The 27,478-nt window shown below is 36.2% G+C and overlaps 1 protein-coding gene across 2 annotated transcripts in view; it reads right to left on the bottom strand.

The window, feature by feature from the left end:
* The window catches only part of LOC135220836 (peroxisomal sarcosine oxidase-like), a 35,383-nt gene extending 29,183 nt beyond the window's left edge, over nucleotides 1-6,200 (bottom strand). The window contains exon 1 of one of the 2 annotated variants that reach the window (XM_064258396.1): nucleotides 6,162-6,200. The gene's annotated coding sequence lies outside the window, so the exon portion shown is untranslated. Of the gene's footprint in view, nucleotides 1-3,126; nucleotides 3,285-6,161 lie in introns of those variants that run through there. The other variant, XM_064258395.1, reaches the window with a different exon arrangement.
* Nucleotides 6,201-27,478: the final 21,278 nt, after the last annotated feature.

The raw sequence follows: 27,478 nt of genomic DNA, 5'->3' as shown, positions 1-27,478 counted from the left end.
GAGAGAGAGAGAGAGAGAGCGAGAGAGAGAGAGAGAGGAGGGGGGGGGGGTGCACGCTCACGTGTGTGTCTAATACTCAGTAATCTGGGCATCGAAGTCCTTCCTCTTTCCGTTTTTTAACAATTTTAGACGAAGTGACTTTTTATGAGATAGGGACGAAGGGAAACTTCATTTCCTTCTACCGCCTTTTTTATATTTCTTTTTCCATTTCAAGGAAGCACCAACAATAAATAAATCATTCTTGGCAGGCATAAAAAAAGAATCAATTTACTTGTGCGCATGATGTTCACTGCACGTTATGTGTGCTTTCCAGGAAGCGCTTTTTATTTTTCATAACCTAGTTCTGTCTTTTTAACGGCAGGAAATTGAACAGCCAGGTTCCTTGTCGGTATGGGGTTTGAGTCAAGCTGGTTCTACCACTTCTCATCGTGGGGCGGTTCTTGAGGATATTCCTTCAGGAGAACTTATCTCCAGAACAAGTTTTCTCCCAGGAATCATCACTTATCTCAAGTAATTGAAGCGAAGACGGAAATTCCCAATCCAATATTTCAATTCACATTTTAAAGAAAACGTTCATAGTCAAATACTTTTATTCAGTCTGTCAACTAATATATATAAGTGTGTGTGTGCGCTTTCTTCCCCAGATGGATGATGCTGAGTCTCAGATTTCCAGCAAGTAGTATATTGGAATGAGGCTGCTGCCTACATGCCCTATCCCATGCACGTTCAAGGATATTGTACCGATGGAGTATGCATTTATTAATGGCTACCCCTAAAATTACTCACCGAACCCAGCTTTCCTTCGCTTCGTTGCTCGAACCACTGATGGAATAAAGTACACGCTACTGACATATGTGTGCGCGCGCATACTCACACATAAATTCATACCATTATCAGCTTCACTATCATATATCGTTGTTTCCAAACTTCTTGGTGGTGGTTTCTGTTTCCTAATATTAGTAGTTACGATGTGGATCTTTTGCTTATCACATTTTCGTGATTTGCATTTTCATGGAAATCTGTCACATTCACAACTGATCCTTGATCTCCTTTTCCTGGCGAGAGCAACCAGATTCGCTGAGCAGCAGCACCAGTATGCAGGAAATCTGCCTCGTTGTCGAACTTCTTCTCAGTTCAAGAGGTTCTTTATTTCTCCCATTGTTGTAATACTGAAAAACAGTCTTCCTGAGGATGGCGTACAACCGGAACTTCAAAAGTTCAAAGCGAAGATGCAATGCCTATATATAGTATCTCCCATAATACGATTCTCTTTACATCTGAACAATTTACTTTAATTTTTTTCTATATTTATCAATCTTTTATTTAATTTTTTAAATAACCGATATCTTTCTGCATTCCCTCTACCTTATGTTACTGCTTTCTAATGAACACCATATTCTTTGGAAACTTCAATGTGGGTGTGTTCCATATAAAATGGGTTCATCCTCTGAATTTGATATAGTAATAACAATAATTGAGACAGCCATTCACATGTCTCAGCTTAATGCTGCACCAAATTAATATTGGCAGGATATCAGGGTTCATAGTCTATTAATTCTGGCGAGGACAAAAGAACCGCGAGAGACCTTCGGAAACCTAAAGTGAAGACAGCGCCACACCACAGGTCGCTGGCAATAAACGGCGTGACTTGGAAAAGATAATCGGCAAGAGTTCCTAACCGCTCGACGGGTCTCCTCGGTGCCAGAGGCCGCTTGATTGGCAAAATGTGTCCTATTCAGATGAGTCAAAGGTGAAATCGCAAAGGATGTCATGTTCTAAACTGTAAGCTGTGGAGTAATTTTGTTCACATATCAGAGGATCCGTTGCAATTCTTACGAATATGTTTACCGTGTGTTTACTATAGGAATATGTCGAGAATTTTCCTTTATGCGATGAGACACTAAACTGCAACTTTCTCAGAATCGAAGAATGAATACTTTTATTTGCACTGGACTGCAGCGAGGAGTGATGACCAGAGAAAGGCATCATTTTTCCCTCTGATTAAAATAAAATTGACTTGATCATTCGGTGGAAGAAAAGTTGTCTTAGAGAACAACACTCATTACTTTTCATCTGTACCAAGTCTTTCTCCAATTGGCCACTTAACACCGGCAAACGCCTTGTATTCATACTTGTAGATATTCATTGAAGTAGAATCAATTGCTTTATAATAATAGCCGTATTTCGATAAGGGCCACTATTTGTTAAGATTTAAGTTACCGTCAAGTGCTCATACCTTGTTTTTTACGCTGGGAACCTAGTACATCCCCCCTCTCTCTCATATATTATATATATATATATATATATATATATATTATATATATATATATATATATATACTATATATATATATATATATATATATATATATATATATATATATATTTATATAAATAAATTTATTAATAAATATATTATACAATATATATCTCGCGCAGTACCTACTTCAGCTTATTGCCTGAGTCCCCAACTCTTGCTAACGTCATCATAAGAACGACTAAAGCTGACAGTTTTCGATACTATCTCCAGTCATCTTCCTCAACACAACGCCCCAAGAGACATTTTTATCTCCTGTGGCACCGGCGTGAGTGAGTCATCTACAGTCAACAGTCTTCTCATTATCGAAGACCCGCTTCCCTTAGCTCCTTCAGATGCAATAACAGCTGTTATCTCAACTGCACCAATAATGTCATTCTCTCAAAATTTCTGCAACCTATACTTGTTCTCATATTAATATTTTTACTTGAAAGGCTACGTACGAATGCTATTTGCTTACCGATAATGAGAATTGGTTATCGAAAAATACATATGGAAGACATGAACACTGTTTTTGCTCCTTACACACACATATATATTATATATATATATATATATATATATATATATATATACATATTATATGCGTGTGTGTGTGTAAGTGCGCGCGCGCGCTACCCTACTTCGCAATAAGTAGCTTAATATGAAGCTGTCAGACCCATGGTATCCCAACGCTGGCTAAAACCCGTGACAGTCGTCTATTTGCACAGTATATAATCTATTACTTTGTCCAACTGTGTCACAAGCGTTAATTAACATGCGCGTGTAAAGAAGAAATGGCTAAAACAAAACTGAATTTAAATCCCTTACTGTGTAAGAACAGAAACTCTTGCGTTGCTGACCAGCCGTCAGCTCCTACCCGGGACACAAGTACCCGAGGCCGAGAAACTGATTGGTTTAATAGGTTGTCCTGCGCCTGCCCTCTACGATCTGCTGTGGACACTCGCTGACTATGAGTAGAGTCTTCTAAAAACAAAACCTTTGATTTTCGTTCTCATTTACATGAAGTTCACTTTTGTCATTTCTTATTAGTCCTTATAAACTGTTCTCAGTTTCATTTACACAGTTTCATAACGTTCCAAAAGGTGAAAAGCTCCAGTTCGTGATTCTGATTATATAAAAAATTAACCTTGAAATGCTTTATCTTGTTTGCTCTCGCAGTCCAAGAGTGCGATGATAACTAATCACTAAGATCCTTACATCAGCATGATCAGCTGCGCTGCGTTTCGTCATTTGCTCGGAAAACAGAAAATCATATTTCACTAAGAAAAAAAAAAAAAAAACTGAGCAACAAGCACCATCATCTAAATCTGTTTGAATATTTTGAATTTTGTTATATCGAAAACAAATTTAAAAATATTAATATGTAAGTACTACTAATCCTAATTAATGCTAAAAAATCTTGTATCATCAGTACCATCTACATCCATACATATTAATTATTTTCCCAAATGAAAATTACAAAAAGAAAAGTATTAAGACTAAAAGGAACGTGGCACACGTAGACGAATGTATAAGACTAATATTCTTTCCGAAAAGACATTCCGCAGTGGAATGCAGTCGACCCCTGAGGCGTTTCTTACTGTTGAGAGATTAAAGAGTCATTTAACCAGTACTATCTCTTCGTAGGAGATTTGCTGTTTACCTAGTGAAAGAGCGTAGCAATATCACAAACTCAGGTGAGACTAAATAATAATGATAAATGTTAGGTATTACATTACCTTCTATATTGTCACGGGTGGCAATTGTGGCCTATTCGACAACTTCTTACGATTTAGGGCTAGATCATGCTGTCCCTTGTGCAAAGCGAAAAGACTCCATCCACAGCAGTATATATATGTTTATGTGTGTATCTGTCTGTATACACACATACACACACACACACACACACACACACACACATATATATATATATATATATATATATATTATATATATATATATGTATACGTATATACATATATATATTTATTTATTTAAATAGAAATTATGAAATGGACGGCAATCACCTTTCTATCCGGAAATACTGAATCCATTATTATCATCGTTAGGATTATTGTTATTAATTTTTTTTCTCAGAATTTGATTATTATTTCTATACTAGTTTTTATTTTTTATTTTTTCCAATCTTCATATTCCTCATTTTATGTTATTATCTAAATCTTCAGTATTATTGTCTTGTCATTTTTCATGGGTGGGCACGTACCCAGATACAGCACTTCCCTGGATCAACTTGTGTACTGCACGAATACCATTATGCGTCTCAAGAGACAATGGGCACCACAGCCACTGAACTGTTGGTCTTTACTCCTAAACAGAAGGAAATGTGGCATAAGTTGTTACCAACTCCCAAAGAGAAGTTGGTTTACCTAAACAAAACTTGACTATAATACATTTCAATACGAAACTGGCATAAATATAGACTGTACCTGAATATCACGCCACGAAATGCAGTATATCGTTGAAAAAATCATTTTTATTTTATCACATGAGAAAATGCCTTTATCACGTCCTTTAAATTAAGAAACCAGACGCCTGTCATATCCCTTAAGAAAATAACCTTCATCACACCCCTTCAGAAAATACAGTATTACTTCCCTTAAGAAAATAAAACTTTGTTATGGTCCTCAAGAAAAGACCACACCTAATATGATCACGCTATTGTGTACTCTTTGACACTGCAATAAATTAATTAGAGAGATTTCCAAGAACTTTCTGGCTGATAATCTTGCTTTCCCTGGCACACAGAATTTACGAAAAAAAAAAAACCTTCGTAATGAGAAAACTTTTGTAAATCCATCCAAAGCCAGTTGTTTAAGTCCTGGAATAAGCAAGGACCCGCAAAAAATGTAATTGTTAAGGAAAACTTTTTTTATGGAACTGATTAATCGGCATAATTTTCCCAACAGTTCTACTATTCTTGTCAGCCCGTTTTTAAGAATGTTCTTTCGTTAAAAGAAAGGAGATATATCTTATGCTGTTTTAACTGAGGTTAATTTTCAGAAACTTTGCATTTGACCTTAATTAAAATTCGTATGTTTGGAAAGGCCAAATAGAAAGTATAAATAACTGTGAAATGAGATCTGACAACCGAAATTAGAATGGAAAAGCTGTGTATAAATTTATTCCAAAACAAAAGTAAAGCTTGGAAAAGAAGTGAGGTCGCCAGTCATTCCTATTTGCCGTGATATCATCATCATCATCATCATTGTCTACAGGCCCATGTGACATAAAAGGCCTCTAAAATTTCGCTACTCATGTCTGTTTTTCTTGTAGTTTATCTTCCGCAAATCTCCATATATCTCCAGCCTCCCTTTTCATAGTTCACATCCAAGTAGGTCTGGATCTCCCAACTGACCAACGCTATCACATTCTGTTCCCCCAGAGATTGTGCAAAGGACATATCCAAGCAGGGGCGTCATTTCATTTTTCCTTTGGTGGGGGGAGCTTTATTTGAGGCCCCCCCCCCCCCGCCCCTCTTGACGGTAGGGGGTGGCAAGCGAAGCGAGCCTAACTAGCTGGGTAGTCCGGGGCCTCTGTAAGGCACCACAAGAAAATTTTTAGAAATCCCAACAAAATTGGAGCAATTTGAAGCCACTTGTAATGGAAATTTGAAGAATTTTTATTCCCAAAAAAATGGATGTACATCAAATTTAGAGATAATGAAGATGAAAAGGTAGTGGAAATTTCTAAACAAATCAGGTTGTAAAATTAAGTGTTCCATCCCCAGAGCCATAATTAAGGCCGTGGCCGTGTTTGTCTACATGGTGAGTGAACTCAGCCTAGTTTAGCTGACATACTACCTTTTAATAACATTACACAAGACCTTCACAAACTAAATTCACCTTGCAAGCTGTCTTGAAATGATGAAAATGATTCACTATAGTATTTATCACCAGTGGCGTACTGGCCAGGTTGCCAGGTTGCCCGATGGCAAGTGGGCCCCTTACACATAAAGACCATGGAAAATTTCATTACTGAACAAATTCCTTTCTAAATGATGTAAGGTTATATATATATATATATATATATATATATATTATATATATATATATATATAATATAATATATATATATAATATATATATATATATATATATATATATATATATATATATATACATGAGAGAGAGAGAGAGAGAGAGAGAGAGAGAGAGAGAGAGAGAGAGAGAGAGAGAGAGAGCGAATTATGGCTTAGAATATTACTGGTTAATGTCCATCCCACACAACAGATGCGATTTGCATGACAGTGAGGGAAAGTAGAGATTTATTTGTCACTAGTATATGCAGCGTGGTAAGTGAAATAATTTTGTGAAATATATATGTTTCTATATGTCGAGAGGAAATATCTTCAAACTCGATAAGAAAAGTAATGGCTATTTTTAAAGACAAAACATATATATTAATAATAATTGTGAATTGTGTGTGTGTGTGTGTGTGTGTGCATGTGTGATGTATGTATGTATGTATGAAAGAGAGAGAACAACTCACAAGTATCGTACAGCATGGTACAGGTACGGAACACGATCACAGTCATTGTTGTCAAGATTAAAGTATCACGATTTTCGTTAGGGTCATTTAGGTTGCCATCTGTTGATATCTTTTATTTTATATAAGTTAACTAAGTATATATTACGAATGTTAATACACGCATTGACACACGGGGACGATCCCTTATCTAAAGTGCATTGTGGGCATTGAAAAAAACAATTCCTTGCAGCAACTGTGCAGCGGCTCAACACGCCTCAACCGTCGTCCACGGATACAGTCAGTTCTGTAGCAGTACAGTAATGTATTTGACTAGTGACTGATGTGTTATTACCTTGACAGACTTCCATAAGAAGTGAGTTGCATTGATTTTTTAAGTAACCTGTCTTTTTGGTCTATCAGCATCCGATAGATCTTACGATGATGATGAAAAAATGTCAAGGGAATGAAAATTCAAAATTATAATTTGTGATAAGCCGATCCTTACTGTACTACGGTCTACGGCAAAATAAATGCAATGTTGAAATTGAAACATGACGTAGCTATATGCTTTCAGCGCATAAGCACATATTTCCCATTTCGCTGAATAAAAGGAGAGAAGAAGTAGTATTGAAGCAGAGAAGTATTGTTATGAATATTATAGATATCATAAAGATGTTAAGCAAACAAGCACTTCCTTTTCTAGGTCACAGAAATGAATCGGCCTACACTTTAGATAATGATGTTTTGAATCATGGTAATTTTTTAGCTACAGTGCAGTTAATGGCAAAATATGACAGCACTATGGCAGCTCATGTTTCTTCAGTGCAAAGCAAGTCTGAGCAGAGAATAAAACTATTAGAACAACAAGGAAAGGTTCACAGTAAAGGTCGTGGTGGACTTGTTACATACCTGAGTAAAACAACTATAAACTATTTAATCAACATTATGAAAAATATGATTTAAAAAAAATTGGGCAAGAAGTTAATCAAGCAAAATACTATTCAATACAGGTTGATTCAACGCAAGATATTTCATCCATTGATCAGTTTAGTATTATTATTCGATATGTGCTTAAAGTAATCTATGAGCGACTGCTTTCAGTTGTACCAAGTAATGATTGGAAAAGGAAAGGGGCTTTTCGATCTATTAATCAAAACGTTACAACGTCATAAAATTGTCCCAGAAAAATGCGTATCTGATAGCACACATGGCGCTACAAGCTACCATGGGCAGTACAAGAGTTTACAAAGTAGAATTGCTGATGTGGCAGATCAACATGTTCATATATGGTGCTATGCCCATGTTTTGAATCTAGTGATAACTGAGACTACAAAATGTTGTGTACCTGCAGTTTCCTTTTTCAATTTGCCTCAGAATTTAGCTACATTTGTGAAAGCATCATACAAGCAAATGGGTGTATGGATAGAAGTGGTAGGAAAACATCTGTGACAAGAAAAAATGAAATGATTAAAGCTAATAGGTGAGACTAGATGGTCAGGGAAATCAAATGCAGCAACAACTATATTTGGATGCTTTGATGATGCTGCTGTGATTACTTGTGTGGATTTATTGGTATGCTTAACAATGATTCAAGAATCAGACAAGTATGAAGCAAACGTTTTTCTTCAAAGTCTTCAAACGTTGAAACCATATTGACTGCATTTACTTATTTGTATATATTTGAAACTACAGCCCCTTTATCAAAATACCTGCAGACCAGTGGATTAGATATGTTTACTGCATGGAGTTTGGTAGATACAGCTACAACAAAGTTGAAGGAACAGACAAGAATATTTGATAATATCCACAGCAAGGCTTTTGAATTTGTAATCAAATGTAATGAGGAAATTTTGCAGATGAATTTGAATGAACATATAATATTTCAAATTGATGCTTTGGAAGATGCATTGCCAGTTAAGAGAAAGAAGAAGATAAAAATGGCAGATGAACTTGCTAGTGATGAAGGAAGCTCCTCAGATCCCCTAGTTGATTTTAGAGTAAATGTGTTTAATTTAATAATGGATCGTATTGTTCAGTCACTGGAATCACGCTTTGTACAACACAAACAGTTGTATAAAGACTTATCTTGCTTGGACTCTACAAATTTTAAAATAATTGCTGAGAAAAGTCTTGAAGATGAAGATTGAGAGGAATTATCAAGTTGTTCCCACAAATCATCAAAGATTAAGTGAAATTGGAACTGTTTTCTTTTGCTTCAAACTTTGATGTCTTAAAGTTATTACTTAAGGATGGTGAAAAATATGGGCAGCAGGTTGCACCAACTGTAAAACTGTGGCACAACCTTTGCCCATCTTGTGTACTGAAAAGTTCTAGCTTTCCACCAGACTTCATGATAACCTTTATGATCTATGTAAAATAATTTGCACATTATCTGTTACCCAAGTACAGTGCGAGAGGGCATTTTCAAAACTGATGATTATAAAGACAAGGTTAAGAAATTCAATGTCTGAGGAAAGCTTGGAATCTTACATGTTACTATCTATTGAAAAGGAAATGTTAGATAAGCTGGACAATGAAGTAATTATTAACAGATTTTGTAGAAAAATGCACACTTGTGCGCATTTTGTTTTTTACATATTATATGTATTGAGTTTGGTTGTGGTTTTTATGTTAATGTTTGCTCAGGAATAGCTATTTTTTTATATTAAAAGCAAATGCATTTTATTTGCATCCCTAAATACCTCTTAGGACAATTAAAAGTAACGAGCCATTCTGAACCATATATTTAAGTTTGCCAGGTTGTTCGCCACCTAACACCAGGCTTAGAAAACCGTTGTCGGCAGCGAGCGACCTGAAGAAGGGAGTACGGAGAGCTCAGCGTAAGCTACAGGACCAGATCAGTCTTCTCCGGATTTGAAAATTACAGCCAAGAAGCAATGGCTGCCACAAATTAATTTGAGGACCGTGGCTCTGGACGTAATTTCTCACGGATGAATGTCATCGACTTTAACACCTTCTACTCAAGAGCTCTACAGAAGGCTTCCATCATCACCACTACCTTCGTCACTGCTTTATTATGGACCTAAATGACTGGCTATTTGTTGAGGTAAGGTTTGTAATATGTACGGTGCATTTGCTTTGCAAACTTTTAACAATAGTTACGTTATCAGTATAACTAGTGTCTAGCAACCAAACCCATATATATATAATAAACTCGGAAGGGTCTTATATTACGTTAACTTTTGTCATTCATGCAGTCATCACTTAAATTTAATTACATTTTGAACGTTAAGGACACTGTAAGGAGTAATTTAGATAAATTTATTGATATGAAGTTTTTATATTTCCGTATAGTTCACTTAACGTACAATATTTTTTTCAAGACTAAGCACATATATGCGCATTCATGTTTGTAGCCCCTTGCATTTCAAGTTTTATAATGTTACGTGTGAATGGGTTACAGATCCTTCTGGTGTTTCGGAAAATAAGGGGCAATAGTGCGGACCGAATGCAGGTTCTCTGACGGATAGAGCGAGAACGTCCACGCTAAGTTTACAAAGGTTTTGCAACTCGACCAGGATCATCCTATTCGCCAGTCATATTCTTATTGTCAATTGTCTAGTTTTTTTCAGTTTATTTTGTTAATTAAAATGATTTTTATAACCTATATTTTTGCTTTACCTTTATGTTAAATTGCTCTTTGTGTAACTGCTTTTCGAAAAGATTTGCACAATCCTCCAGTGAACTTAAGCGATTGCTCCTAATATAGTGGGCTGCATGTAATAGGTTTTTGTAGTTTTTAGCTGTCTATATATATATATATATATATATATTATATATATATATATATATTACAAACTGTGTAGTACAAGTATGCTTAGATATATCCGAATATTATTTCAAAATTCTTAATAAATTGGTATATGCATGTTATACTTCTGTATTGAAAGTATACTTTTATTTTGTGTATTTCACATGGGTCTCATAGAAAATTATGAAAGTAAGTAATCAAAACCATATAAATCTACTCTTTTGATGAGCTAGACTAAATAAAGGGGAGGTGATAAAATTTGACATATGTATGCTTAATGATAAATGCTATATATGTCTAAATTATTTGAAAGAAAACTTATGTAGAAAACGTAAAAAGAATGCAGGCTATATGTATCTTCTTGAATTTCTTTAGATTTATTGGATTACATTTTTAGTTTGCAAACATTTCAAAATAACACTACTTTTGATTAGAAATTCAGCTAAGCAATTATGTATCTATATTTGGTATTACTTTACAGTATGTATGTCTAGGTGATTTACACTTATTAGTAAAAAAATAAACGTTCCAATAATTTGTCTTCTGTGTTTCCACATGTGCATTTTCAAAAATTTTATGTATTTGCTATGTGAACTCTATTATAGTATTATGGCTGAGGATTGGAGTGGGCCCCCTCTTTTGTCACATGACAACCACAATTTTTAGACCCAGTCCGCCACTGATTATCACCCACTGTTGACGAAATCTCTCCAACTTAACAACTACTGGCTAGAGACCTAGAGCGTGTGTCGGGGTGGCCATGGCGTCGCATGTCAACAAAGTATGGCATTCGGTACAGATTTAAATTTTCATAATGTGACATGTGAAAAGTTTCATTCAATCATTAAATGCATAATAAGTTATAGAGTAAGCACAAAAATATCGACCACTGTCAATCCAACACTGACAGGTCATTAATTCATTTGTGAATAAGTGATATGATGTCTCAGCTCTTAAAGAAAACTTCCGTTTTAATATTTTTAACGGGTAACTATTATATGTTATGTATTTTTATTTTGTTCCGAACATGTTAATCATTCTTCTTCTTTCTTTATCTTCCCGCCACCGGCCAGTGGTATAAGGCTGATACAGTTCCTCTCCATCTGTCTCTAACCCGAGCCGTTTCCCTTGCTTCCTCTAGGTTATGGATTTTATCCTCAAGATCCCTGACAATTAGCTAATACCAAAGCCGCTCCCTGAACACACAGCTTTTTCAACATCATCCCTATGTTTGTCCAGATATTTTCTCTTAACTCTTCTTGAGCTTATTTATTTATTTATTTAACTTTTTTTTATTTAAACTTATAGGCCTGAGTACTTGGCACATTCCAACTTCTGTTCATCTCCTCCCTGGAATTTGCCTTCTATTCTATATTATATTCTTCATTCGATATTCAGTTATCGAATTTACGGAGATAAAGATGGATAATTCAATTTAAGAGCATTAAATTGCTAGAACACTAATGCTTTTAGTAATTGAGATATACTACCTAAAACACACACACACACACACACACACACACACACACACACACACACACACACACACACACTATGTTTTTGCAAACAAACCGAAAGCCATTGTTCTCAGAAAAGTAATTAAGTACTGCATGCAAATTAATATAACGATTTTAAATCAAACTCCGTAACCATACAAAAAAAAAAAAAAAAAAAAAAAAAAAAAAAAAAAAAAAATAGCAACGGATGGTGATACGAATTTTTTAGTTTAGTTACGGAATTATAATATGGTTTCGTTTTCTATGAACAGCAATAATAGAAAAACTATAAGTAAATTTAATGGTATTCTAAATTATTTCAGATAATTGTGTGAAGACATAATTTCTATCAGTTATTACACTGTTTTATCGGTTTCAAGTCTCTAAGTATACTGCATAAAATATGGGGATATAGCTTAACTCACTTTATTCTTGGGATTAAAGCACGGGGCCTCCTTTCAAGAGATTTATGAGAAACTATTGTTAAGGTAGCCTAGTCAGTACCCTAAACAATTCAAAGGAGAATGTAGAGCCTACGTATTACCAAGTTGCAAATATTTGTATTAAACATTTTGAATCATGAAAAAGGAAAGAAATTTATTAAATTAAAATGAATAAAAATAAGTTTGATGAAAGTCGTGATATGAATATAATCTTTAGGTAAGGACCTGTCAATTGATATGCATATAGGTTAAGAACATTAGAGCAATTTGAGAGATATTTAATTGTCTTTAACAGTATCTTAGCATTAGGCTAGTTTCGAATGAGAACTGTACATGATGTCTCATCGAGAAAAGCAAATATTGCTAAATTCAAAAGTCTGCATTCTATCAAGAAACATTTAGGATGGCTCCCTTAAATTTCCATAAATAAAAACACAGTTTCATATTCATTGAAATTTCAGTTACAGGATTAACGTCTTGTCAATTCTGTAACTCATATTTCTATGAAGAGTTTCACATATTTCAGTGAATATTTGGACAACGGCTATCTACAGTGACTAGGGTATAAAGCAAACGCTATCATGAATGAAATAAAGATCTCCTAAAGAAAGTCAGGAGGAGGAGGAGGAGGAAGAGGAGGAGGAAAGAGGAAGGAGGAGTAGGAGGAGGAGGCGGAGGAGGAGTAGGAGGAGGAGGAGGGGAGGAGAGAGAGGATAGAGAGGAGAGAGAGAGAGAGAGAGAGATAAGAGAGAGAGAGAGAGAGAGAGAGAGATTCTTCAAAAGATTTCATTGATATCTTCATGACACCCGTAAGCCGCTCCAACAGAAGATGGAGGAACTTTTGGTTGGTTGTGATTTTAGCCTATAATTAAGAGTTTCATGGACATAGACATTTGTTTAGAATTCTTGTTGAACTAAAATCGAGTTAATATGATACAAAAAGAATGTTACTGATGTGTATGCTAGTCTTATTTCCCTTTGTCTGGCTTAAGGAGATGACAATCTATGAGTTTGACACTTTACACAAAGTGACACTCTATTCTAAGTACATTACCATCATGGGAGTCCGCACATAGGGGCCAGAGGGGGTACTTGCCCCCTTGATAATATATATATATATATATATATATATATATATTATTACATATATATAGATATAAAATATAAGCTTAATTTTCATATTATTATCATTATTATTAATGTTAAAGTTATATACATCAAGTAGTTTGGCTGTTTTTTTTAAACGAAGATAAAACGAGTTTTACCTTATTAACTGTAAGAAATAGATCAAATTTTCTTTCTTTTATGTAATAATGTGATTCACTAATTTATAGGCTTAAATATTTTAAAACAACCTCAATATCTTTCCATATGACTTAAAAAAAAAATGAGTATTATAATTTGTGAATGCCCAATGGACCCCCATATTCAGCTGCGCCCCCCCAGGTGCACCCCCCCCCCCCTACCACCCCGGATTAACAGACTCCTAGTTACGCCTATGATTTCAGTGAAACGTCATCACTACAGTGACAATAAATTCTAAACGTCTCTCGCTATGAGCAAACTGGGAGCCCCCAGCCCAACCCCCGGCCTCCGCCTTTCGGACACACTGACTATAAAATAAGGATAACTCACTAAGATTTTCTTTTACGCACAATAACGATATATCAACCGATCTACCGTCTTAAGTAAAAACGCGTCACACATATTCTGCCTGAACTGGTACTTGCTCATTTTCGCCAACAAGTTACAAGTTTTCTTGACCTATGACAGTATCTGCAGTGTTTGGTTGCAATAGTCCAAGCTGCAATAGGAAGAGAGAAGTTTAAGTTCTACAGGTTTCCACTGACAAATATAACATTGTTAAAACAGTGGATTCATGCCTGTCGTCTGTATGATAAAATCAATCTGAAAAATACAAGTTTGCTCTCCTCACTTCAAGGCAGCAAAATATTAACAAAAATGTACTGTTAAGTTAAGAGGAAGCGCTTCAAGAAGACGGTTATTAAATGTCCCTGCTGTCCATACTGTCCACTTCTTGTAACTATAAACTGTGTCAGATTGTTAGTTTACAATAAATTTTACCATTTACGATCTATCAACAGTTATAAAAGATTGTCTTCTCTGATTTGGGGTTGTTTAAACTACGCCAGTTTGCATATAAGAGTTATATGTGTTCCACAGGACTTTGAAGAGTTACTATACTTCATAACAATGGTAAAATGTATGGCTCTGGACCCAAATGATAAGTTGTGTCTCAGGCAATGAATCTCAGAGAAGATTTGACTATGAACTGTACATGAAATTCTAAAAATAAATAAATGAATAAATAAATAAATAAAATAAAAAAGATTAGAGCCGAGATATTTATTAATAATGAGTAATGGCCTGGCTTCCTACTGAAAAACTGTGAAATCAGATTGGAAATATCTTATTCCTTTTAAGTTCTCTCTCTCTCTCTCTCTCTCTCTCTCTCTCTCTCTCTCTCTCTCTCTCTCTCTCTCTCTCTCAAAGTCAAGGTCCCTGAAACATTCCATTTCAAGGTCTGCATGTTATGGCACTGTCATTTCAAAGAGGACAGACTATTTGAGAGAGAGAGACTGAATTTGAAAGAATATTTCTGTCATGATTTCACTGTTTATTAACTACAGAACTACAAATTTACGTAAATTGAAAAATACAAAATAAATTTGCATCTCGGGTGGCTTTCGAAGTTCAGCGCGGAACGAACAGTAGTGGTATTCTGCAATCGTATTGTTTAAGGAGAATTATTGAAGAGCTCCCACTGAACTTGACGTTCTTTCTCGTGCAGAGTCTGTTGCCTTGAGGTGATGAGAGCAAAGCCTCACATCTCAGATTAACCTTATCACACCGACTACAGAAGATGGACCCAGCATTTTAACGATGTCTGACATCCGTAGAAACCTGTAAAACTTAAATTTGTCTCTTCTTATTCCGGAAAGGCCTATTGCAACCAAACCCTCCGGGCAGTGGCATAGGTCAAGATATCACTTGTAATGCACCTCACATGACCCGTAAAAGTAAAAGTTGCAGATCCAAGATGGCGCACCTTACAAACGATCGCAGACTGGTCGACGTAGGTGAAGTGGCTTATCCTCATTTTATTCCAAATCCCTGAATTCCACAAAGCTAGAATAAAAGAGGCAGAAACTAAGGTTTCATTTCAATGCTTGTACCTGTTCACCTCAAGTCGTCGCGTCTGGTCTAGATCGGTCTGTACTATTTTGGCGCTTTATTGCTTTCTACAGTGACTTTCCGGTGGCCTTTCACGGCAATGTTGAGTTACTTGCTCAAATACAGACTAGAAATGCAGTATACTGTGAATAATACATGTACTTTACAAGATCTTAGGCACTGAGAGAGAGAGAGAGAGAGAGAGAAGGGGGCGGGGGTGTCAATCTAGGCCTAGAGTTTCTGTTCTTAACCATCAAATTATTCATTCAAACCCACTAAGTAAATTAGAATGACCATGAAGCTTGTCCACACCAGCTTGTGGCGACGGCCCTCAAAATTTCGTCTTAAATGACGCTAATTCCCACTGTGCTTTCCCGAGTTTCAAATCACCCAGTCATTAATGTTTTTGTGTCATGAAAGAAATCCCACCGAAAATAAACAAACTGCGGACTGGTGATGGAGTCTAGATGGATTGACGTATGAAAAACAAGTATATTTTCTTTGTATTCAGCCATATCTCGCTGATGATTTCTCAGCCTTGATAACGTGTAAAAAAAAGTTACAGGAAAGTCACAATTTTGGGTAGGAAAAGTCAGAGGAAAAAGTCACATTAATTTACAGTTTTGTTTATGTTTTGAGGGTCATCCCCAACGGTCTGGTACTAAACAGGCCACAAAGTTGGATACATACCGGGTTAAAATCCTTGGGGGGGCCACTATCCAGAACTTAGTGTGACTTTTTTTCTGACATTTTTTTTCTCGTGAATTTTTTCCGTGACTGCCTGGATTCTGAGAGACAAACCGTCGCTCCCAGCGGATGACCTGGATGGACGGAATGTGGTATAGCTCAGCAGGTCTTAACCTGGGGGGCGCGTCCCCCTAGGGGAGCGTCAGCAATTTCCAGGGGAAGCGCAAGCTCTAGGAAAAAAAAACTCTAATTATATTCGTTATTCTCTTAACAAGCGTAAGGAGCTGATAGTCAGTAGTTTATGAAAAAATGCAAAAATATCTCCTTATAACGTTACTTTCCTAGAGTCTGCTACTCTAGTTAGGCTCGTTGGGCTGCCCATGTTTTGTAATTATTGACCTCCCCTCCTACCCCTCGAAACCCCTTCTCTTTCTCATTTTTGTTTTATTTTCCCTTAAATCTGGGAGGGAATTTTACTCATAGGTGCAAAGGGGACGTGAAAGAAAGGACCAACTCTTAGATGTCTTCGACCAAGGTCCAGACTACACAGGAATGACCTTGGCACGTCTCTCCAAGCGTCTCATGCCATCGTCACGAGGGCGACATCTGTAATAACTGCCAAAATGAAATGCAGACGTTTTCAATAAATATAATTAATCAAACCCACCGAGACCCTAGACTCAGCCCCTGTTGGCCTCCGCCTCCGCCTCCTGGAACCCCTCGCATGCACAGGACAAGAAGCCGGAACCCGGAGAGAGAAAAGGAGTTACTCCATACTTTCGTCCGGATAAATCACGAAAATTGATCAACTCCAAATGGGGCATCGGACAGGGACGGACTGGGACTAAATTTCGGCCCAGGACTTTTGATGTTGACCGGCCCACTTGAAGATGGAGCTAAATAGGAGCTAAACACACACACACACACACACACACACACACACACACACATATATATATATATATATATATATATATATATATATATATATATATATATATATATATATATATACATATAATAGTGATGGTTCGGATAAACGGCTCTGAGAAAAATAAACACACGCAGGCATAACTAAATGAATTACTTTTATTTTAGATTATCAAAATTTTCTTAAATAGTTCACTCTTGGATGCAACTTTGTCAATTATTAAATCATTATCGAGAGACATTAATATATCCCTCTCTACTGTCATTAGCATAAACTCCTGAAGGTTTTCCTGTGAGATTCTGCTTCTTAGACGATTTTTTATGAATTTCTAGGTAGAAAAACTTCTCTCACAGGAAACTTGAGTAACTGACAAGGTCAGGAGATACTTGTAAGCTAGACCAATTATATGATAGGCATCAGTTAACAAGTTGTACCTACTGAGTATCTGGTAAGAGCAGACTGGACAATTCTTACATGATGAACATTTCGTTGCAATTGTCTCATGTCTGTCTTCATTTAAATAAGACTCCTGTTCATCCTCATCATTCATATCTTTAACGGTGTAGTCTTCCAAGGGTGCATTTTTCCATTTTTCCCAGAGTGTAGCTAGACTGAGTTCTTTAAATAAAGACTCCTACTCTTCAATATTGCTGTTCTTCAGCTGATCAAAATTTCTTGGGTCCAGAATCGATAAATCGTTGTAAAATGTCCCATGAGAAAGAAATTGACCACTGAGGCTCTGTGTAACTTTGTCCAATATTGGATTATATACCTCAACTTCATAAGCCCTCTCTGCGTCATTCAGCCTTTCATCATAAGCCTTCTCGCCAGGCATCGTTTTCTTCTTTCTAACTCTTTCAGTGGCAATTCTGTCTGCACCTCCAACTCCAAATCATTAGCCCAACAAACAAAATGATCTGCAGCCACCTTAATACCTCCAAAATCTCTGTTTATTTTATCCAGACTCTCTTATGTAGTAGCAACCATTCTGTACGCAGAGAGAATATCTATTCTGTTTGTTTGCAAATATTTCGAAAGGGGAGTAGTCTGCTCAAATATACGAAGAAATATTTGAGCAGTCAGTATGGTTTCATATTTGAGTAGTGATTCAATGTATGCTTTGGCTTTGCTGCGAACATCTGATTTCATAATTTCATGTTCTTGTATGGTAGCCAAAGTCAGCAGAAGATCTGTGTATAGGGGTTTATCAGGCTTGCCAAAGTTTCTAATGAAACACAAAAGATTCTTTTTAACTTGCATAATAATAGCCACGAGAAAATACCATACAAGGAATACCGATTGAGTAGCATCTTACTGCTTGTGTGATGTGTGTAACCTTTCGCTAGCAGTATAACCAGAAGCCTTGAACGCAAAAGAACATTGGAATATGGCACTGTGTTGAGTGGCTTGATCATATATTCGACATAACAATAGAATGTTATCACGTGTTCAGTTTCTATTATTACAGTTTCCCTACTGAACAGTGTTTTTTTATTGTATTAATCTTTATTATATATTATTATATATTACTACTTTTAAAATACATATATCTCCTCTGTGACTGTATAAAAATGTTATGTAGAATTGTGCAACATTTTTTCAGATTCCTAAGTAGCTTAGAGATAGGATGTTTTAAAATGTGTGTTTAGATTTCGCATAACATATTGTAAAAGAAAATATATATATATAACGTAAAATGTAAAAAGAGAGAGAGATTTTCTTTGTCCGTTTAAAGCTATAATTGTTTCAGTAACATTTCATCTCCCAGAGATTAAGAGGGCTCGATTCTTCGCTTTGTTATCAAAACATGTCAATCTTAATTATCGCTCAACCTCCGTTTCGATCGGGTACGTGTCTGTTGAGCAGAATTGTCTCATACGTGTATGTTTTTGTCAAAGCCACGTGCACATTTCACATTTTGTGAGTAAGATTGCGTAAGATTTCGAAGCTTCTGGAAGCATTTGTGGCAAAAACGTTTTGTGTCATCTCCTCAGTCCAGTTTTCGCAAGGGAAGAAAATTTCATTATATCTTAGGACCGGGAGGCGTTCAGACATCTCCCCCCCCCCTCTCTCCTCTCTCTCTCTCTCTCTCTCTCTCTCTCTCTCTCTCTCTCTCTCCATTGCATAGCACTTTTGATCTTAAAGTAACGTAACGTAAAATGGTCACTTGTAACTTGAGGATTTCATATTTGATATTTCTTAGAGTTTATTTAGTGTTATTTAGTGTTTTTGTGGCATCTAAACAAACGTTGTTTCATAACGGCGCCTGGTTTTTATGAAAGTGTGATACAAGCTGCAGCAAGAAAGAAAGAAGTTGGTATACCAAGGTAAAGTGTGTTATATTTTTATTAGTTGCAACTAATAACTAATAACGGATAGGAACAATGGTTTGGTAAAAACTGATGGTTACAATGTTTTGAGTGAAAAAGATTTACACTTTTCCACATTGTGTATTTTTGTGTTTTGTGTTTGTTCCATTGTTTGTGTACTTGTTCATTTTCTTATTGAAGTGTGCCTTTTTATTTTATATTTTCATTTGCATTCACAATTTGATTTACTTAGTTATTTTCATTGCTTAATCATTGCACATTTAATTAAATTTAACATTTGTGAATTAATTTGCATTTACTTAGAACTCTTTTCAAGTTTTATTATTGCTTAGCACTTGTGAATTAATTTCTAATTTTCAGTTATTGCCTAACACTTTTGAATTTCAATTGAATTAATTTTCTTGAATTTTGTGATAAATTAATTTTGATTTAATTTTACTTAATTTGATTCAAAAATTAATTAAACTTTACTTTGTTTTCAAGTAACAGTAATTTTCCCTGATATTGTGAATTTTACTTATAAATTTTGAGTTTGATAATAAATTTTTGTATTTAAAATTTTTATAAGTATTTCATTTCTAACCAGTATATTTGCATTTGATTATATTTATGTTAGGTAGAAACATAGAGTGGTAATTGCTTTGCTTTCCTTCAATTTACTTGAAGTGACTTAGAACCAGGGAAGTACTTAGACTTCTGAAATCAAGGAAATACTTAGACTTTTAAAGTTGTTGATGGAGTGATGCCCTTTGATTAATTTAATTACTTACAAGATTACCTCACACCTGTTTTGATGAACTTAGTCTGATTTTCTGCAATACTGGTAAGTGTTAAGGGATCACTGTTGCCTTTAGAGTATTCAGTCGTTTAATACATGTGATGAGGGTTCAGGTGTCTGGCTTTTGGTGAGGTAATAATTGATGAATGGTAACCAGATACTTGGCACTTCGTAACAATATTTATGCCTGTATAATCATAGAAATCTGACTGTGTTGCCCAACCAGTTAGCAATAATGAAATGGAAACGATGGCATATTGTATACTGGCTGATAGTTAATGAACGATAGCTTACAGAAAATGTTGATAAAATTATCGGAACAACCATTTATAGGGACATTTCAAGATTACTCTCTTGCAATGGCTGCATTAAGGTGTGCTGGGGATGAGATTCATGCCCCACCTCTCCCCCCACTCTCTCTCTCCTCTCTCTCTCTCTCTCTCTCTCTCTCTCTCTCTCTCTCTCTCTCTCTCTCTCTCTCTTTCTGTTTTTTTATCCAATTCTATTCTCTTTGTTCTCTTATTCTTCAGATTTTTAAGTTTTCTCTCTAACTTATTTTTATTTTATATTTTTTTAAATTGATTTATAATCTTTTTTTACTGTAGACCGGCCCACAGGCCCCTTTTAACCACCGACCCAAGGGGAAAAGTCCCCTTTCTCCAAATGGCCAGTCCGTCGCTGGCATCGGATGATATTGACACCCCAGTTATACCTCCAAAAGCTGCAGCCAGAGCACTAAAATGGCCACAGCAACGCCAAAGCCAATAGCGTCATGCCATGATCTCCGTTATATCACCACCCGCTAACCCCCTCACCGTCCCATCCCTGCTCAAAGTCACATAACAAGATCGCAGAGAGAGAGAGAGAGAGAGAGAGAGAGAAATTAGACTTCTAAATCCAGGAGAGCGAGAAGGGCAAATTCAACAGCGGAGCCGGACAACCAATCGGAATCCAGAACAGGAGACGACACTGATCAAAAACCAGTTCCCGTGTATCTATAGAAGTCATTTCCGGTAACTTTCTCCACTGAATCCCAATATTCGAACTTCAAATTGAGCACAAACCTCCATAGCAAAAGGAAATCATCTGTAGCACCGAGAACTGAAAGGCAAATACTAAATACCGGAGCCTTGAGAACGTACAAATATCCTGGACACCATCTGACCTAATTTATTTACACAAAATAAGTGCAGTATCACCTTAATGTCAATCACAAACATAATCATAACAATAGCATCTGAAATGAAAATTAACGCTAGTCAATAAATGAACTGAACGTCAGGTAATGACTGTGGGGATGTTATGGATTAAGAAATAGAAATCATATAATAAAAGATAAAGTAAAAAAAAGTCACGTGAATAAAACGTAAATTCAGTAGCCGAGTGAATGCGTTTGTGTGTACTTGCATGTGTGTGTATGTTTGTGCTACCCTATGTTTCTTTCTTTTTTTTGTGTGAGTTTTGGTGCAAACAGGAAATATTATCAGAAATGTCTCACCAAATAACTTATACCACACAAGGTGATTGAGACCACCTGCTTATGACTCTTTCATATCAATCCTCTCACTCCTCCTTGAGGCATCTCTTTCTCTCTTTCTCAATCATGATTACCATTGGTGCTGCTGCCGTCTCTCCCATCCACTCATCTTTTCGGCCCTTCCTGGGTCTCTCACCCGGATTCCTTGCTTTCCTGTTTGCTGTTTCTTTCCTTTACTTGTAGTCTCCAAATACATATTATAATACAACCAGAATAATATATATTTTTCATATATTTTATTATTGATAATGCCAGACCTTGACGCAATAACACCATGAATATAGGCCAACTACTTAACAGTCTCGCAGAGAATGGAAGACGAATGATCAGAAAATAGAGAAAATTCGTTTTTAAGATAAATTCAGTCAACTCTGCCATTATTATTATTATTATTATTATTATATTATTATTGTTGTTGTTGTTGTTGTTGTTGTACTTAGGAAGCAGACCCTCTCTCAAGCATACTTTGTTACAAGTAATGGCTACTTCAGCAGCGTTACGCTCGTAGAGATTCCTCTCTATTTTTCGAATAGCGGCCTTTTCGGCGCTCCTTAAACAGGCTAGTAGAGCGCCTATGGAGGTCTTTATCAAATACAGGGTCAAGATTGGTGTATATATTTCAATTTTTTTATTTTATAGATAAACTATGATGCCATACTCACCAAAATCATTCACGGTTTCTCTCTCTCTCTCTTTTTCTTGAAGCGAACTTTCGTCTGGAGCTGCCAGACATCCTACAGGCTGGGTGCTTATTAAAATAAAAGCAAAAAATTCGTGAGTATACAAGGAAAACTCCTGTCACGAACCAGATGATATCTGAGCTAAAAACTAAGCGACTAATCGGATAAAATTTGCCCTTGCCCTTGCCCTTGCCCCTAAGCTCATTACCGTTGCAAGTCTTGCATGGCAATTTGCATTTCGGCGGGTGAGCAGACCTATGATAAATTGGAATAAGGGGGGAATTCGCATCTCCAGTGATTTGCTGTCTTCCTTCAATTTCTTGGCTTAATCTGAACACCGCCAACTCTGTGAAAGATATAAAAATAAATAAGAAGCAGACATCATAATCATATCATGCTCAACAGGAATTTCCAAGAAAAATAAGCAAACTGAGGTTTCTGCTCTTCGTGAATGTGGAGTTCAATTGAACGGTCACCAATCGACGTTACTGGGAAAACCAACATGAAGGAAAAAACTAGGTATAATTCGTCAGGTTGGAAACCTATTCGTTTCTTCACAGATTCTTGGAATTGGAAGAAGGCTGTGTTGACATCATTTGTCCAGGAAAGTCACATGTAAAGCAAATGTGTAAATCAATCGCCTCGACATTACTCATAGCAAATACGTTTCCGCAGCTGAAGTTCGATAAGTTTATCTGAATCAGGCACTAGGGACATTCATTTTATTCGTTGCTCAGTAGTTGAATTTGTCTCATCCATTTACGCAAGAAATACCACGGACCAGCAACACACAACAACGCCCTTGGAATTCCCCATTTGGATTTCGCCATTTTTAAAGTGGACGTAAAGAAGTCCATTAAAAATCGAGACATTATGAAAAGTTTATTGTAGCCGTTCGAGCTGTTGCACTGCCCGGATCCAAAAATATTTTGGGATGAGTCTGCAATGCCTGCTCCGTCCGTTCCAAGGAATCTAATTAAGGGTTTATGGTCTGTGGCAGCAGTGCTTCGCTCTCTCGGTGGTCATTCAGTAAAGGACTGTCAAAATTCAACTCTGCTAAATCTCGCAGTCATATGACGAGCGCGTGGTGTGGCGAACGTGTTACCGCTCATGGAGTACGTGTGTGTGTGTGTGTGTGTATGAATAGCAATATTTAGCTAGATAGTTAAGTCTGACGAATGTCAAGGGTGTCGTAATATGAGAGGGGTGCGTTTTTTACGGTCTAGTCCTATGATGCTTAGCAGCAGCACATTTTTGTTGCACGTTTGTATTTTCCATCTCCTTTCCTTAATAAATACGGAGAGGCCGTGTTTTTGGTTTTGTCTGTTTTTTAAGCCTACATAATTAAGCTTATTTTAAATTAGACGTTGTTTTGCACGATTCTTCGTGGTATTGTTAGATATACCATCCTCTCAGTGGCTCATTACCGTTTTTCTTTACATAATAATTATGCAAATCGTGACGTCATTTCCGTCAATGATGTTCCTCATTGAGAATACTACTATCTCTTCCCCCCGTAGGAGGATAGTTCAGTCAGTGGACCTCATGCGGTGCACTGTAGGCATATTACTTGAGGTTATTTGCAGCGTGACTTCGGCCCATAGCTGCAACCACTTTCATTCATTTTACTGTACCTCCTTTCATATTCCCTTTCTTCATCTCACTTTCCACCCTCTCCTAGTACTGGATTCATAGTGCAACTGCAAGGTTTTCCTCCTGTTACACCTTTCAAACCCTTTACTGTCAATTTCCATTTCAGCATTGAATGACCTCATAGGTCCCAGTGCTTTGGCCTAAATTTTATATTCAAGAACTATCCCTGCTGTTGATGTGCATTAATTATCTCAGCTAAAGAGTGTTCGACATTGCACTGAGAATCTTTGTTTGCTTGTCTGCTGATTTGGTAATTACTCGCACAGTTAAGCGAAACATCAAGTGCGGGTTTTCTAAAGCAACGTAGCAAAATGTCTGCTCGTGGCTGGGAACAAGAGTGGGGGAAGGGGAGGGGCCAAAACACCTGGATGATAAGGACTTTTAGGAGTGCTAACTATTTGCCCAACAATAGACTTTGTTACCCAAATTTACAAATGACTCAGCCAAGGAAGTGTGACCTCCAACTAGAGGATATTTTTCCTCTTAACGTGTCAGATATTTTGGTGGCTTCGCTCCCGACAGTTAATCGTATTTGGTCTGCAGATGTAAGCGCTCATATATAATATATATATAGATATATATAAATATTAATAATATATATATATATTATATATATATGTGTGTGTACAAACATATTTATTATATATATTATACATATATATATATATATATATATATATATATATATATATATATATGTATATATATGTATATATATACATGTATGTATATATATGTATATAATATGTATATATGTATATATTAGTATATATGTCAAGGCAACAACAAGTCTGCTGTCAAACAGGAACAACACCGTTCCTCCGATGGACAAGGTTCAGCCATCAAAACCATCCTTGAACTACAGAGGGTCATAGGTAGCGAAATACCTTCAGTTCCATCATTCTCCACGCAGTTATGCTGTCGAGATCCATATTCGTGCTATCCCAAACGTGACTAAAGTTAATGAAAATGCAAGGAGCAAATGTCACCTCTTACAAAGAGAATAACAAGCACTTCTGTGTAAGGAGGGCACCTTCAACAAGGGAACAATGAGAGAGCGATTGCTCCAGACAAAAACAAGCACTGAATCTTACAATATATATATATATATATAATATATATATATAATATATAATATAATATATATATATATATATATATATAATATATATATATATATATATATATAATATATACAGACACACACACACACACACACACACATATATATATATATATATATATATATATATATACGTAGACAAAAGAAGCAGACACTCAAACAACAGACAGATTGGAATAACGGAAAGGCGTTCTTTTTCCTTTTATCCATTTAATGAGCCGACGTTTGTATCTCTGATACATCTTCCAGGCTGAAAAAGCGATGAACTTAAACAATAACTGTGTACAAACAGTAAGAGGTATACACATTGTATGCTTGTTAACACCAATGTTTTTTGTAACATGGTGTTAACAAGCATACAATGTGTATGCCTCTTGATGTGTGTACATAATGACTGTTTAAGTTCATCGCTTTTTCAGCCTGGAAGATGTATCAGAGATACAATACGTCGGCTCATTAAATGGATAAAAGGAAAAAGAACGCCTTTCCGATATTCCAATTTGTATATATATATATATATATATATATATATATATATATATATATATATATATATATACATATATATATATATGTTTGTGTGTGTTTGTATACGCGTGCAAGTGTGACCAAAACGTTATTGAACGTTGCACTGGGTTCCTGGTAATCTTGTAGCTGAGCAACACAATTCTTGTTATAAGCTATAATGAAATGAGACACACGAAGAGTAAGGAATATCTCAAACTACAAGGTTCAAACGTCCCCGACGGAAGTTGACGTCATCTTTAGAGATAGAATGTTATTTCAGGGTTGCTTAGTTGCAAGAAAATAAGTTAGATAAAGTGTTGTCCCATGTCGATTATAATAGGGAATAAGATAGCGAAATCTTTCGACTGATGCTTATCATACCGAAGGGCTGGTAGCACTTGCGTATAAAAACGCAAAAAGATGGCAGCGTCACGTTTGCCTCAAGATTAACTTGGTGAAAGTGTGACTCGGTGTGGATGATGACCTTACTTAAGATTCATAATAGAGCATTTCCTTTACAGCGTTGGTTTCCTGTTGGGCAATCCAAGTGTGAATACCCTAACCATTTTCCTCATCGTTGGTCTTGCGTCTCATCCAACAAAATTAATGAGAGGTTGTTTGTTCTTTATTTGTATCCTTGTGATCTGAATGCCGGGAATTGGCTCTGTATCTCGCTATGTATCTCCTCGACGCCATCGTTCTGTCATTAATTGTACCTCTTCTACTATCCTTTGATTCATTCCACACCTGGTAAGATGAAAATATTCGGAAGACCCCGAAATGCTTACTGAAGGTGTCTTGCACCGTCGCCTTTCTTTGTCCAACTCGTAGGGTCTTGCAAGTGGCCAGAAGACCCAACTCTCAGAGGTAGGAATGGATAGGCAGTAGGCGCTTGTCAACTGTTCTTATAGTCCATCTGTATGAGGACAGTTCTTGTTGCATGCGTCGTGTGCAAAAAAAAAAAAAAAATACACGCACTCCAAAACGTCTCTCTTCTCTTCTCTTCCATGACTTTTTGTGCTGCTGAGGTTAAATGAAATAACACAACGCCTCTGCACTTAACTTACAATACGTTTTAACCAAAATACCATCGCAAACGTACAAACAATATGTGGACGTAAAATTTACTAAGCGTAACAAATGCAGTTAAGATGGTCTCCCAGAACTCTCATGTATCAAGTTGAAACATATAAAACACAAGGACTGTGTTTTATATGGATCTATATACAGGTTATATACATACATATATATAGCCTATATATGTGTGTGTGCGGATGTGTGTATCTGTGTGTGTGCGTAGGTATGTATTTATACATATCCAAGATTTCATGTACAAATGTTTAGAATAATTGGGAAAATGGAAAAGGATTTCACAATGTGAAATACATGTAAACACACACACACATATATATGTATCTCTCTCTCTCTCTCTCTCTCTCTCTCTACATATATATATATATATATATATATATATATATATATATATATATATATATATATATATACTGTCTGGAAAACAATAACTGAGAAGGTAAGACATCACTGGGAACAAAGTGGGGA

This window comes from Macrobrachium nipponense, chromosome 2 (genome assembly GCF_015104395.2).
Source record: "Macrobrachium nipponense isolate FS-2020 chromosome 2, ASM1510439v2, whole genome shotgun sequence".
NCBI lineage: Eukaryota > Metazoa > Arthropoda > Malacostraca > Decapoda > Palaemonidae > Macrobrachium > Macrobrachium nipponense.
The sequence above is the reverse complement of the archived record's forward strand: the minus strand, read 5'-3'. Positions and strand labels throughout refer to the sequence as shown.